Genomic DNA, 12,666 nt, shown 5'->3' with positions numbered 1-12,666 from the left:
GCATGAAAATAAACCCAGCAGTATAAGACAGATATCAAGGATATTATAAAATTATTTAAGCAATTATTAGATATTGAATATTATAGTAGCACACTATGGAAGTGTAGCCACCCGCGGCCACATGTGAACTGGATACCTGGAAGAGAATTCTGGGGATAAACAGGAAGGGGACGAAAGAGAAATGAGTCAAGACGACAGTTGCCGATAGAGACTGACTTTACTATTATTTAGACAATATATATAGTCTTTAGAAAACCACCCTGCTCCCCCAAATGGCCGTGTGAATTCCTTGGATCTTCTTCTCAGAGGGTTGCCTGCTTCCAGTCATGCAGGTTTTCTGCTGGTCTTCAGGTGAAACTTCCCTGAGGCAGCCTGGGTTGTTAAGGTGAAAGCTGCTGTATTGTTCGCAATGGAACAAGGGCCGGAGATAACACCAGGGGAAGGGGGGAGGCTGCAGGCTAGGAATGTCGGGAGCTGCCAGCCAGGAATGTCACAGCTTGAATAGGATGGGCTGAGATGTCCAGCTAAATGCTGTGGGGGAAGGGACGTGGAAGGAATCACAATATGCTAATAAATACAATTGTGAACATAACAATAAAAAGTATGAAAAAATCAGAAACTTACAACAAAAAACAAGGGTTTATAACAAAAAACTACAGTGTGTGGGGAAGGCAGAGGAAATAGCTCTATCTAAGAGCTTCCAGAGAATGTGAAGGCATTGCCAAATGGTGCTACAGAAAACATTGTGCTATATACAGCTTAGCAATTGGATTTGTTTAATACTTAAGCAGATTCTAATAGCAATTCTCTTGAATCTTACTTCCAAAAGAAAAAATGAGGTAATTGGATTACCCTTGAAATGAAACTAATGACTTACTATTAGTCACTAGCTATTGGGTACTAACTTCCATTGACTTATAAGAGTGTCTCTTCACGATACTAATATATATATATATATATATATATATATATATATATATATATATATATATATCAAAATGGCAATGAGATTTGTAAAATAAAATCTGACAGAACTGTAGGCAATAAATTACAAAATATTTAAAAGTGTTATTTATGCTAAATATATAGATCATGAAGGAAACACTGACTAAGGTTGTAAACTATAACACAAATGAGTACAAATGATTAACAACACAGATTTTTCAGAATGAAACTCTTAACAAATAATGTTTCTGATTTGAAAAACAGTCCAAACTCATACAGTTGCTTCCTTCTCCAGTTTGATCTTAGCTTTTGACAATTTTGTTATTGAAAACTGTTATAAAACACTTTTTCCAACCAAGCATGACTGCTGTGCAGATTATAGATCATTTAAGTGAACCTGCGCCAGCCTGTTTATCCTATAGTTGAATTCCTACCTTCCACACTGAGAGTTTTGTGAGGCTATCTTCAGGTTCCATTCCTGCATGCCAGAGTCATCATTCAGTTCCTGGAGTCTTAAAATATACAATGTTCTATCCTACTAAGTCCCAGTGTTCCACAAGAGTCAGTCATCTCAAAATATAGCTATATACTTGGTACTTTTATTTATCTTTATGGAGGAAGACATAGGTATTGGATAATGCATCTTAGATGAAGGAAAGACAAATAAAGAGAATACGGAAATAAAGTACATACTTGGACTTTGTGATATTTAAAAAGGATACACTGTGGTTTCAATGTATGTGCCTTTACCACTCATTCTGATTTATAACTCAGTCTGCTACAGTATTAAAGCATGAAAGTTTAAGACAGCATCGCTTTGTGATGGAGCCATAGCCATGAATTAAACAGCAAGGCTATTCTAGAAGTGAATTCATGGTCAACCATATGAGTTGCTTGCAAAAAGGCATGCTATGTTCCTCTTTTCTTCTATCCAAATATTCAGAATATATAAGGCCATATTGAGAAAGAAATACTGCATATATTGTACCTCTGTATTTCAAATGTTGTAAAGTTATAATAATCAACACAGTGAGTGCAATCATAGAAACAGACCAGTCAACTAGTAGAACTACAAAGGAAACTTTAAATAAACCTGTGTATAAATATCCATGTGATGATTTTTAAGAAAATTGATAGTAAACAATGGGAAAAAAAGAATCTTAGAAATTAACTTAGAAAACTCTGCATCCACAAATCCATGAACCCCGGATGAAAGAAATGAAAGAAAAAAGATACAAAAAAAGAAAGGAAGGAAAGAAGGAAGGAAGGAAGGAAAGAAGAAAAAAGAGAGGAAGGAAGGTAGGAAGAAAGAAGGAAAGAAGAAAAAAGAAAGGAAGGGTGGAAGAAGAAAGGAGAAAGAAAAAGAAAGAAAAAGAAAGAAAGAAAGAAAGAAAGAAAGAAAGAAAGAAAGAAAGAAAGAAAGAAAGAAAGAAAGAAAGAAAGAAAGAAAGAAAGAAAAAAGAAAGAGAGAGAGAGAGGGAAGGAGGGAAGGAGGAAGGAAGAAAGAAAGAAAGAAAGAAATGGAGGAAGGAAGAAAGGAAGAAAGAAAAAGAAAGGAAGGAAGGTAGGAAGAAAGAAGGAAAGAAGAAATAAAGGAAGAGAAAAATGCAAAAATAAGAATGGAGATTATGGCACATTTTCATAAACAGTTATGACAAAAATTGACTTCCTTTTGCGTATTAATTAGTTTTTGTTTCTCATATGTTTTAAGCTAACTAAAGCCTTGTCAGAAAAACATAAAAATATATAATTATGAGATATTCTCCATTCTTAACATGAAAAGCAAAAACCATAAGAATGACAATTCTGATTTCGTAGGACAATTTGTGGCTGGCATAATATAGATGACCTTTAGAGCAGCTTATAATCCAAAGGCTGATTAGTGGGTAGTGTCTAAGAACCAATTGAAACTCTGATGAAACAGATACAAAACAGGGAAGGAAGTTAAAGTTAATGAAGTTTAAAATAAAATATTATATTTAGAGCTTCTCCTTCAGCAATAGGCAACAGTTAGGGAAGTCCAGGCTGCTGATTGACATGGATGTTTTAAAGGAGTTATTGTGAATTGTGAGAAGTAGATTCAAGTCTTCTGACTTTTTCAATTCACTGAGGCTTATAATACCATTGTTTGAAATCTGTATTTAAATACATATTGTAATAAATCAGATAATAGGTGTCTATAAAATAGCTGGAATAACTTCATGCATTTGACTCACTGTAAAAACTATAGATTTGATATCTTAATATAACAACTATATAGAGTAACTTGTGTTTACATATCTTAAATTATTTTCTTAGACCTTCATAATTTATATAAACATTCAATTTTAATTGAATTTTTACCAGTAAACTTAGGTAAATGGTTGATAACTGAGAGCAGTCTTTGCAAAGCAAGATCTTTCAAATAATAAATGATACACCTGAAACCTATTTATCCTTTAATATTCAGCCTGTTAGTATACCAAATATATCTATGAATTTGCATTTTTGACCAGATGACCTAACATCTCTAGAAAAGCAAGTACTGGTTTTTAGATGTGAAATATATTTACTAGGCAGCTGCTGCTAAATTGACAAAGCTATAGTTAGCCAACAGCATAATCAGAGTTCTGAGAAGGATAAATTATAGCAGCAAATATAATCCAAATGGCTTTGTCATTTAAAATGACAGAAATTTATCCACTGTACAAATGGTTATCCTAGACTCCCTTGATTTCTAGAGCATTGCTGTTAGCAGTTGTTGTAGGTTTTTGGGTATTATAAAGGACATGATTGAATTTTCAGCTGACATACAGAGGAGCATCAGCCTGGCAGATTCAGAAGCTCTGAGAGATTTTCCTGAAAATTAGCAACTTGGAAAGGCAGGTGCTGGTCCACATTAATACAGTTTGTAGTTTTAGCAACTTTGATAGGATTAGGAGTCTACAGTTTTATTCCTGCTAAGTTTAACATAAATAATATTATAATTCTGGAACTGAAGCTTTATATATATATATATGTATGTATGTATGTATGTATGTATGTATCTATAAGTATATATCCGGTCTATAGAGAGACTGGCAACTATATTTTATATTTTTCTGGTTCTTTTTTTATAGCATATTCTATTTATTTGTATTTCAAATGTTACTTCCTTTGCCAGCTTTCCCTCCTAAAAACACCTATCCCATCCTCCCTCTACCTGCTTTTATAAAGGACCTCCCCCACCCATGCACCCACTCCTGCCTCCCTGCCCTGGCATTCCCCTACACTGGGAAATTGAGCCTTCACAGAACCCAAAGCCCCTCCTCCCATTGATTCCTGACAATGCCATCGTCTACTACATATGTGGTTGTAGACATGGACTCTTCCATGTGTATTCTTTGGTTGGTGGTTTAGTACCTGGGAGCTCTGAAGTGTCTTGTTGGTTGATATTGTTGTTCTTCCTATGAGTTGCAACCCTTTCAGCTCCTTCAGTTCTTTCTCTAACTCCTCTATTGGAAACACTATGCCTACTCCAAATGCTAGCTGCAAGTATCTGCTTCTCTGTTTGTCAGGCTCTGGCAGAGCTTCTCAGCAGATAGCTATAACAGGCTCCTGTCAGCAATCACTTCCTGGCATACACAATAGTGTCTATATTTGGTGACAATATATGGGATGGATCCCAATATTGCGCAGTCTCTGGATGGTCTTTCTTTCAGTCTCTGTTCTACTCTGTTTATGTATTTCTTCCCATGAGAATTTTCTTCCCCCTTCTAAGAAGGACTGAAGCATCCACACATTGGTCATCCTTCTTGATGGTCTGTGAATTGTATCTTGGGTATTCTGAGTTTTGGACTAATATCCACTTATCAATGAGAATACCATGTGTGTTCTTTCGTGACTAGGTTACCTCACTCAGGATAATATTTTGTAGTTCAAATCCATTTGCCTAAGTATTTCATGAATTCATTGTTTTTAACAGCTGAGAAGTATTCCATTGAGAAATGTAACTGCCCACAGTTACATTGAACGGGTTATCGGGTTACCTGCAAGAAAAGCTGGGGATAGAAAGGAGTGACAAGAGGAAATTGAAGTCAAGATAAATAGATTTTTTGATCAAGGCTCAAACTTTAATGGGGATCTTCAAATATATATATATATATATATATATATATATATATATATATATATATATATATATAGGGAAGACCCTTCCCCTGAGAGACTCCCCAACTCAATGTTTTTAGACCTCTAAGCAACTAGCCCATTACAGAGTAAATTGTTTTTCTGCTTTCAGCTTGAGAAAGATAGCCCTCCCTGTTCTAGTTCCAATGTTTAACTATACAGTGCCCCAAGGATGTTTGCTCCAGATAATCTCTAACCTTCCTTACTTCCTCATTCTGTACTTCCCCATTCCATGCATGTTTTGTCCTCCATCCCTTGCCTTGTAAATTATGTCCTTCAATGCTTGTCTTGTGATTTTTCCCCTTTAAATACCCTTGACATCAGTTGTGCGGGGTCCTCGGTCCTCTCCCTGCATGGTGTACTGCTGTGTAACCCAGAATTCTGGAATAAAGAAATCCTCATGCTATTGCATTGAGACCATTTCTTGCGAGTGATTTGGGTGTCACCTTCTGAGGCGTGGGGTGCTGGGGCACCCTTGGGTTTTGGGATCTTCCTTTTTTGGTGCATGGGCAGGGAAGTGCAATTTCCCTTCACATGCAAGAACCAACTCGGAGGTAAAGGGGATCCCCTCTGGAATGTGTGTGTGTGCAGTCTGGTGTCTGTGTCCTGAATGTCTGTATTGATCTGTTTTCTGTATCTGAGGAGACGCACGTTTTTGGTGGACAGCTGTCCTCTCGGGTTCATGAGAACCAGAGGAACGTGGTGAGCAGATGTGCTCTGTACCACAGGCTGCGGCCCAGGGAGACATTCCCTGCTATTTTGGGGGAACTCCAGAGACCCTGGAAGATTCCCGTCTGAATTTGGGAGAGGACACAGTAGTTCTACTGAATTGGAGAACTTATACACCCTCCTGGCCATCTGGTTTTCTGATCTGGGTCTGTCCATCTCAGTGGAGGCTAATACTTGTCAGGTTTGCGTGTCTTTTCTACAGTTTGACCACTAGACGGGTGCTGCGGTTTGTTTTCTGTCTGTCTCACTGTTTTTCAAAGTCTGAGTCTATAAGCCTTTCTGAAAATTTCGGTTTTGCTTGCAAGCTTCTGGTGTGGTGCGTTTGACTGGCAGATGCTAGAGGAGAGACTATGAGGAAGCTTTAAACCCAGGAGAAAGCTGAATAAGGCTCTTCTCCATTTGTAAACAGCAAGTGAGTAATGGTAGAAGCCATGGCTTGCTGAAATCTGTTTTATCTGATCCCTTCTCTGTGTACACGGATGCCTGGTGTCTGAAACTGAGCCCCTCTATGGGCAAATTGTGTGATTTTCCTTGCTCCGTGTTCTTGAATCTAGAGGCCTGATGGTGGCAGGGTCAGGCTGTCTATGTGGTGTTGTTTTGTAACTTGTTTTGTGTTCTTGGGCTTAGAAGGACAATATTATTTTGACTTTGACTGAAAAGCAACTCTGTGGCACCAAAATTAGGTGACATGACTCAAGCGTGCCTCAAGTGTGCCAACTTAGAACAAAAGGAGAGACAACACTTGGGCTCTGACACCCCCTGAAAAGGAAAACAAGTCTTAACAAGACGCTCAATGTGGCAGGTGCAAGAATTTTGGGTTTAAGTTGGTACAAATGGTTAATTTCTTTTATGTAACTTGTATAAATTGTTATGAACAATGTGATGTTAAACTTTGTGGTTATATTGTTCCTCTGGGAGAGAGATCAAAATAAGATAGACCTCCTGAAGGCTAGATTCTAAAATATTAAGTGAAAAAAAAATCTGTCTTTGTGATACTAAAATCTTTATAATTGTTATTAAGTTCAAGACATAAGTTCTTATTTGATACAGGTTTTATTGATACAAAATCAAGGCTTTCATTGGAATAAATACTAAATTTGAAAGTACAGGATTTATACCCAGTTCTTTGTTATTATTACTGATCTGAGATTAAACTTAAAAAACCAAAACAAATGTAGACTTACATCATAAACCACAAAGGAAAACAACAACCACCAAAAGAATTGGGACTAAATCTTATTTTTATAAACACCCTGGTTATATCAATAATAAACCAAACAATAAAAAAATATCAAGGAGAAAAGGTGGCCTAGGATCTGAGTTATAAATTTTGTAATAATTTGTTTAGCAAATGGAAAAAACCAAACATTTACAAAAATTGCATAGGAGGTGTGGAGAAATAGAATTAAGATGAAAGTCTACATTTCAAAAAAGGAAATATACAGCAAGCAAGTTGCATATACATATTAATGAGAAAGTATAAATTTATTTCTATTATACTTATTACACAGATATATAAGATAGGACACATTTATGTAAGAAAAACATGACCAAGCATCAGTAAAAGTTAATACTCAGAAATTTTGGGAGTATTGTCCAATGAAATTATTTGCACAAGTTCACTCACAAACAAACACACACACACACACCATTGTGGGAAATAAAGTAAGGAGTTACTAGACATTAGAAGGCAGCAATAGGGGCTGGTGAGATGGCTCAGCGGTTAAGAGCACTGACTGCTCTTCTGAAGGTCCTGAGTTCAAATCCCAGCAACCACATGGTGGCTCACAACCATCCATAAGGAGATCTGATGCCCTCTTCTGGAGTATCTGAAGACAGCTACAGTGTACTTATATATAATAAAATAAATAAATCTTTAAAAAAAAAAAAGAAGGCAGCAATAATTGTTGGCTATACACATTTATTTAAAAGAATTTCAAACATTCAACCTTAAAATATACATATTATTGTACATTTATGTTTTCAAGAATATATAAATACATATATGTATATAACAGCAATCAAAGAATAATCCCATGGATTTTAGGAAGAGATGAAAGAATTACATAAATACTTTGGAACAAGAAAGTGATGTAATTATTCTATAATCTTAAAAATTAAAAGAAATATAAGAGTGAAAAATAAATAAAAAAAACAAAATGAGAAAACTAAAAACAATAAATCAGGACCAACTTGAGATCAAGGGCAGAATAAAATATTGGATGTTTGTTCCATGTCTATTGTGACAAAGCTGGGCATGATGTCTATAGCTACTTCCTTATAACTATGTAATACCTTTGTAGGTACTACATAGGTAGAATGTTAGTCACTTTTCTCATTGCTGTGACAAAATACTCTACAGAAGCTATTTTTGGAAGGAAATATTTCCTAGGGCTCACAGTTTGAAGATATGGTAGGATTCCACGGCAACAAAGCCTGTACCAGAGAGTAAGTTTTATTCATACAATGAATGCTTGTGCTGAGTCACTTCAACCTTTCCTTCTACCAAACTTAATCACTTCTCCACTGGGCATAGTGCTACTTATTGCGGGGCGAATACTTTATACACTAGTCTATAAAGCAGTGATCTCATTAATAGTAAACTTTGTTTCTTATATCACCAGAATACAAAAAGAAAATGTTCTTAGAACATGACAAACAAAACATTTATATTGGCATATAATAGTTTTACTCAGTTCTTAGAGTGCAAATATATTGTGAAAGCTATTTACTAGCATTTCTTAGGATATTCAATCATCACTACAACCATACTGTCTTCACTTGGTAAGAGCCTTGAGAGGTGAAGCGGGGTAGTTAATGTATATACTACTTGATGTTCTATATTTGCTAAATAGCATGCCATTCTTCAAAAACACTTATAAACACTTAAAATATTGATGAGTATAATTTGCTACATTAACAGAAAATAGTAGAAAAATGTATGAAAGCATTAGGAAAGCATTACTACTGTTTTATAACTGAAAACATTCACAAAAAATAAGTCTTTAGCAGAAATTAGAATCTTAAATATAATATACATTAATAAGGGGGTTGGTAGGAGAATGGGTGGAGGGAAGAGGGCTTAGGGAACTTATTGGGAGTGGGGAACTGGGAAAGGGAAAATCATTTGGAATGAAAACATAAAAATAGAAAATAAAAAAATGGTGAAAAATAATACCAACAAATATTAACAAAATTAAAATATTCAAAAAACATAGAAAAATTTATAGTGTGGATATAAAAGACCTAAACTTTTTCATGTGATTGTACCAAATGTAAATTGATATATTTCTTTGTAAAAATAATTTCATAGTTATCTACTGATGTTTAAAATATGCATAGCCTTTATTTTATAAATTTCATCTCCAACAATATAAGCAAGAGAAATACATACTTACCTGAAATTATTCTCAATATTTTCATTCTTATTGGTTGCAAACCTGATCAATAATAATCTACAGAATGAGAAAGCAGATAGTAGTGATGAGCAGCATATGGTTCACTAAATTCCATTGTCAGAAGTCCTGCCAGCTCCACAGGATCATTCAGCAAACACAAGGAACAAAGTGATTCCTAAATGTCTGTAGGCAAGGTTCCCTAATTGTCTCTTGGTGCAGTAAATAAAGATGGCAAAAGCCAATTTTGGGGCAAAGATATAGAGGTGGGTTTTCTGGGTCCCAAGAGGAAGAGGAGGAGACAAAATAGAGAAAAGCCTTATTACCCTGGCTGTGGAGCAAATAGATTCTGAGCCCAGCATTTGTGTCATCTGGCTGATTTTCAAATATTAAGATTGTCTGATGTTTTCCATCCATTACAATTCAGGTGAGCAAAAGAGAGGGCACGACCACCACAGGGTGGTCACTGGATGTCAGTTGAGCCATTCAGAGAGGTCTGTTGGATGATGAGTGGTAGCTCTAGGTGTTCTTATGAGGGACTGTTATTGAGTAGCAAGCCAGTCTGGGTAGCTAAGTGAGACAGCCTTTCCCAAGACTGGGCAAGGAGGAAAAAGTGTTGCTCTTCAGAATACAGACTGAAGCTGTTCTTGGAGCATAGCTGGGATCTCAGGAAAGCATTAGCTAACCCCGGGGGCTTACTAGACAGTGGGAGAGAGGCAGTTAGTACCAGAAACTAACAAGAACAAGCATGTTTTTAAAACTACATGCATGAAAGGTCAGCTTAAAATGACAATCACTCCTGGGCATATACTCAAAAGATGTTGCAACATATAATAAGGACACATGCTTTATTATGTTATTATCAGCCTTATTTATAATACCCCAAAGCTCGAAAGAACCCAGATGTACTTCAACAGCAGAATGCATGTAGAAATTGTGCTATATTTACACAATGGTGTTCTAGTCAGCTATTAAAAATCAATGATTTTATGAAATTATTAGGCAAATGGATGGAACTAGAAAATATCATACTAAGTGAGTTAACCTAGTCATAAAAGAAAACACATGATATGTACTCACTGATAAGTAGATATTAGCCCAAAAATTCAGAATAACGACAATACAATTCACAGACCACCTGAAGCTAAAGAAGAAGGAAGACCAAAGTGTGAATGCTTCAGTCCTTCTTAAAAGAGGAAACAAAATATTCACAGGAGTTACATGGTTGGTGAGACATGGGAGGAAGACAGGATGGGGAGGGAATAGTATCAGGTATGGGAGGGGATGGGAGAGATGTACAAGAGATCAGGAATTTGAACAGAGGTGCATAGCAATGGGGGATGGGGAACTGGGGGTAGCAACCAGCAAGCTCCAAGATGCCAGGAAAGCAAGAGGCCCCCAGGACCCAATTGAGATGAGACTAGCTGAAATTACTAACTGAGGGGAGGCAGAAACTGTAGAGACTATATCCATATGTTAGGCAAATCCTACTCATTTCCAAACTTTTAAACCTGATTGTACCTTTCTAAAGGAAATATGGAGAAAAAAAAAGTGCAGTGAAAAGACTGAAGGAAAGGCCATTCAGAGAGTGTCCCACCTGGGGATCCATCCCATAGAAGCACTTGATGACAGAAGCCTGATATAGCTGTCTCCTGAATGGCTCTGCTAGAGCCGAACAAATATAAAAGCAGATGTTCACAGCTAGCCATTGAGCACAGAATCCCAAATGGAGGAGCTAATAAAAAGAAATAATGGAGCTAAAGACTTTTTCAACATCAATCAACAAGAACCCCCAGAGCTCCTAGTGACTAAATCATTAACCAAAGAGTACACATGGAGCAACCCATGCTTCTAGATGTAGATCTATTGATTTTGGCACTCTGATGCCCAATTATGCAGACAATAAAATCATTTGATGAGTTCATGAGATATAGTTTGAGCAGATGTATCCAAACCACTGAATCGGGTGTTCCCAGACCAGCAGAGGAGGTAGCCAGAGCAGCTGCAATCTGTGCCCTCTCTTGTGCCCATGTCTACCCTAGACTGCCCTCCACGCACTGGGGGCAATCTTTCTCTATTCCACCTCCTCCACCCCATTCCTTTGCCCACTAGCAGGGGAGGGGAATTGCTTTCTCCTTCCATCCAGCCCTTATTTTTCCTCCCCAGACCTCCTGCCCTTTCCCTTCCTATCTACTCCCCATTTCTCTTCAGTCAACTTGTGCCTTCAGTGAACAAAGACTTGACCACTTGTCTAGCTCCTTGTAACTGCTAGACATGAACACTGGTATGATTGAAAGTGGATTAAATGTCACTCTCACCATCCGGCTACTTATGCATGGAAAGGAAGTTGGAAGTATCATCAGAAAGAAAGGAGTATCTGTAAGAAGATGCACAAGTAGAGTGGTGCACATATCAACATCTCAGAAGAGAATTATCCTGAGCGAATTACCATTTTCACTGGACTGACTAATGCCATCTTCAAGGCTTTTGCTATCATAATTGATAAACTGAAAGAGGACATAAGCAGCTTAATGACCAACAGCACAATTTCCAATAGATTTCCCCCTGCCACAGGGTACTTTTCTGCTGGTGATTCCTGCTAGTAAGTGTGGCTCTCTTATAGGGAAAGGGGGTTGCATGATCAAGGAAATAAAAGAGAGTACAGAGGCTCAGATCCAGGTAGCAGGAGATATGCTTCCCAACTCAACTAACCTGGCAATAACTATTGTTGACATTCCACAATCCATCATTTAATGTGTCAAACAGATCTGCATGGTTGTGTTGGAGACTCTTTACCAGTCCCCCCAACCCCCAAGAATGTGACCATCCTGTACTGGCCTAAGAACTTAAGTTCTCCAGTCATCTTTACAGGTGGTCAGAACAGGCTCAGCACAGGCAGCAACAGATCAAGGTTCCCCCCACCACCACCTGGTCCATGTGCCTCAACTGTGTCCTGGAAGGATGACCTCAAGAGGCCTATAACATTCAAGGACAGTATGCCATTCCACAGCTAGCTTTTCCCAAGCTCCACCAGTTAGCCATGCAACAGTTTCATTTTCCTATGACACCTGCTAGAGGCCTTCAAAGAGCACATGAGTAAATTACTGAAAGGAATACAAGAAAATATAGTCAAAGAGGTGAAGAAAATAAATAAAACTGAATAAGACCTGAAAATGGAAACTGAAGAAATAAAGAAAACACAAACTGAGGCAACCACAGAAAAGGAAAACTTAGGAAAGAGAACAGGAACTACAGATGCAAAATTCACAAAGCAAATATTAGATATGAAAGAGAAAATCTTGGGCAAAGAAGATACTGTAGAAGAAACTGAAATGTTAGTACCTCAGTTCATTTAGCGTTTCAGATTAATCCAGTCAGAAATTCAGTTAAATGATGAAATTTCTAAGCATGCAGAGACTGGATAACAAATGCTAAATCTAGCTTTCTTAAG

The 12,666-nt window shown here is 37.1% G+C and overlaps 1 pseudogene; it reads left to right on the top strand.

Moving 5' to 3' along the window:
* Window positions 1–11,489: 11,489 nt before the first annotated feature.
* On the top strand, window positions 11,490–12,315 carry LOC127688018 (poly(rC)-binding protein 2-like; annotated as a pseudogene).
* The last annotated feature ends 351 nt before the right edge of the window (window positions 12,316–12,666 follow it).

The sequence above is a fragment of the Apodemus sylvaticus genome, chromosome 6, assembly GCF_947179515.1.
Source record: "Apodemus sylvaticus chromosome 6, mApoSyl1.1, whole genome shotgun sequence".
Lineage (NCBI taxonomy): Eukaryota > Metazoa > Chordata > Mammalia > Rodentia > Muridae > Apodemus > Apodemus sylvaticus.
The sequence above is the reverse complement of the archived record's forward strand: the minus strand, read 5'-3'. Positions and strand labels throughout refer to the sequence as shown.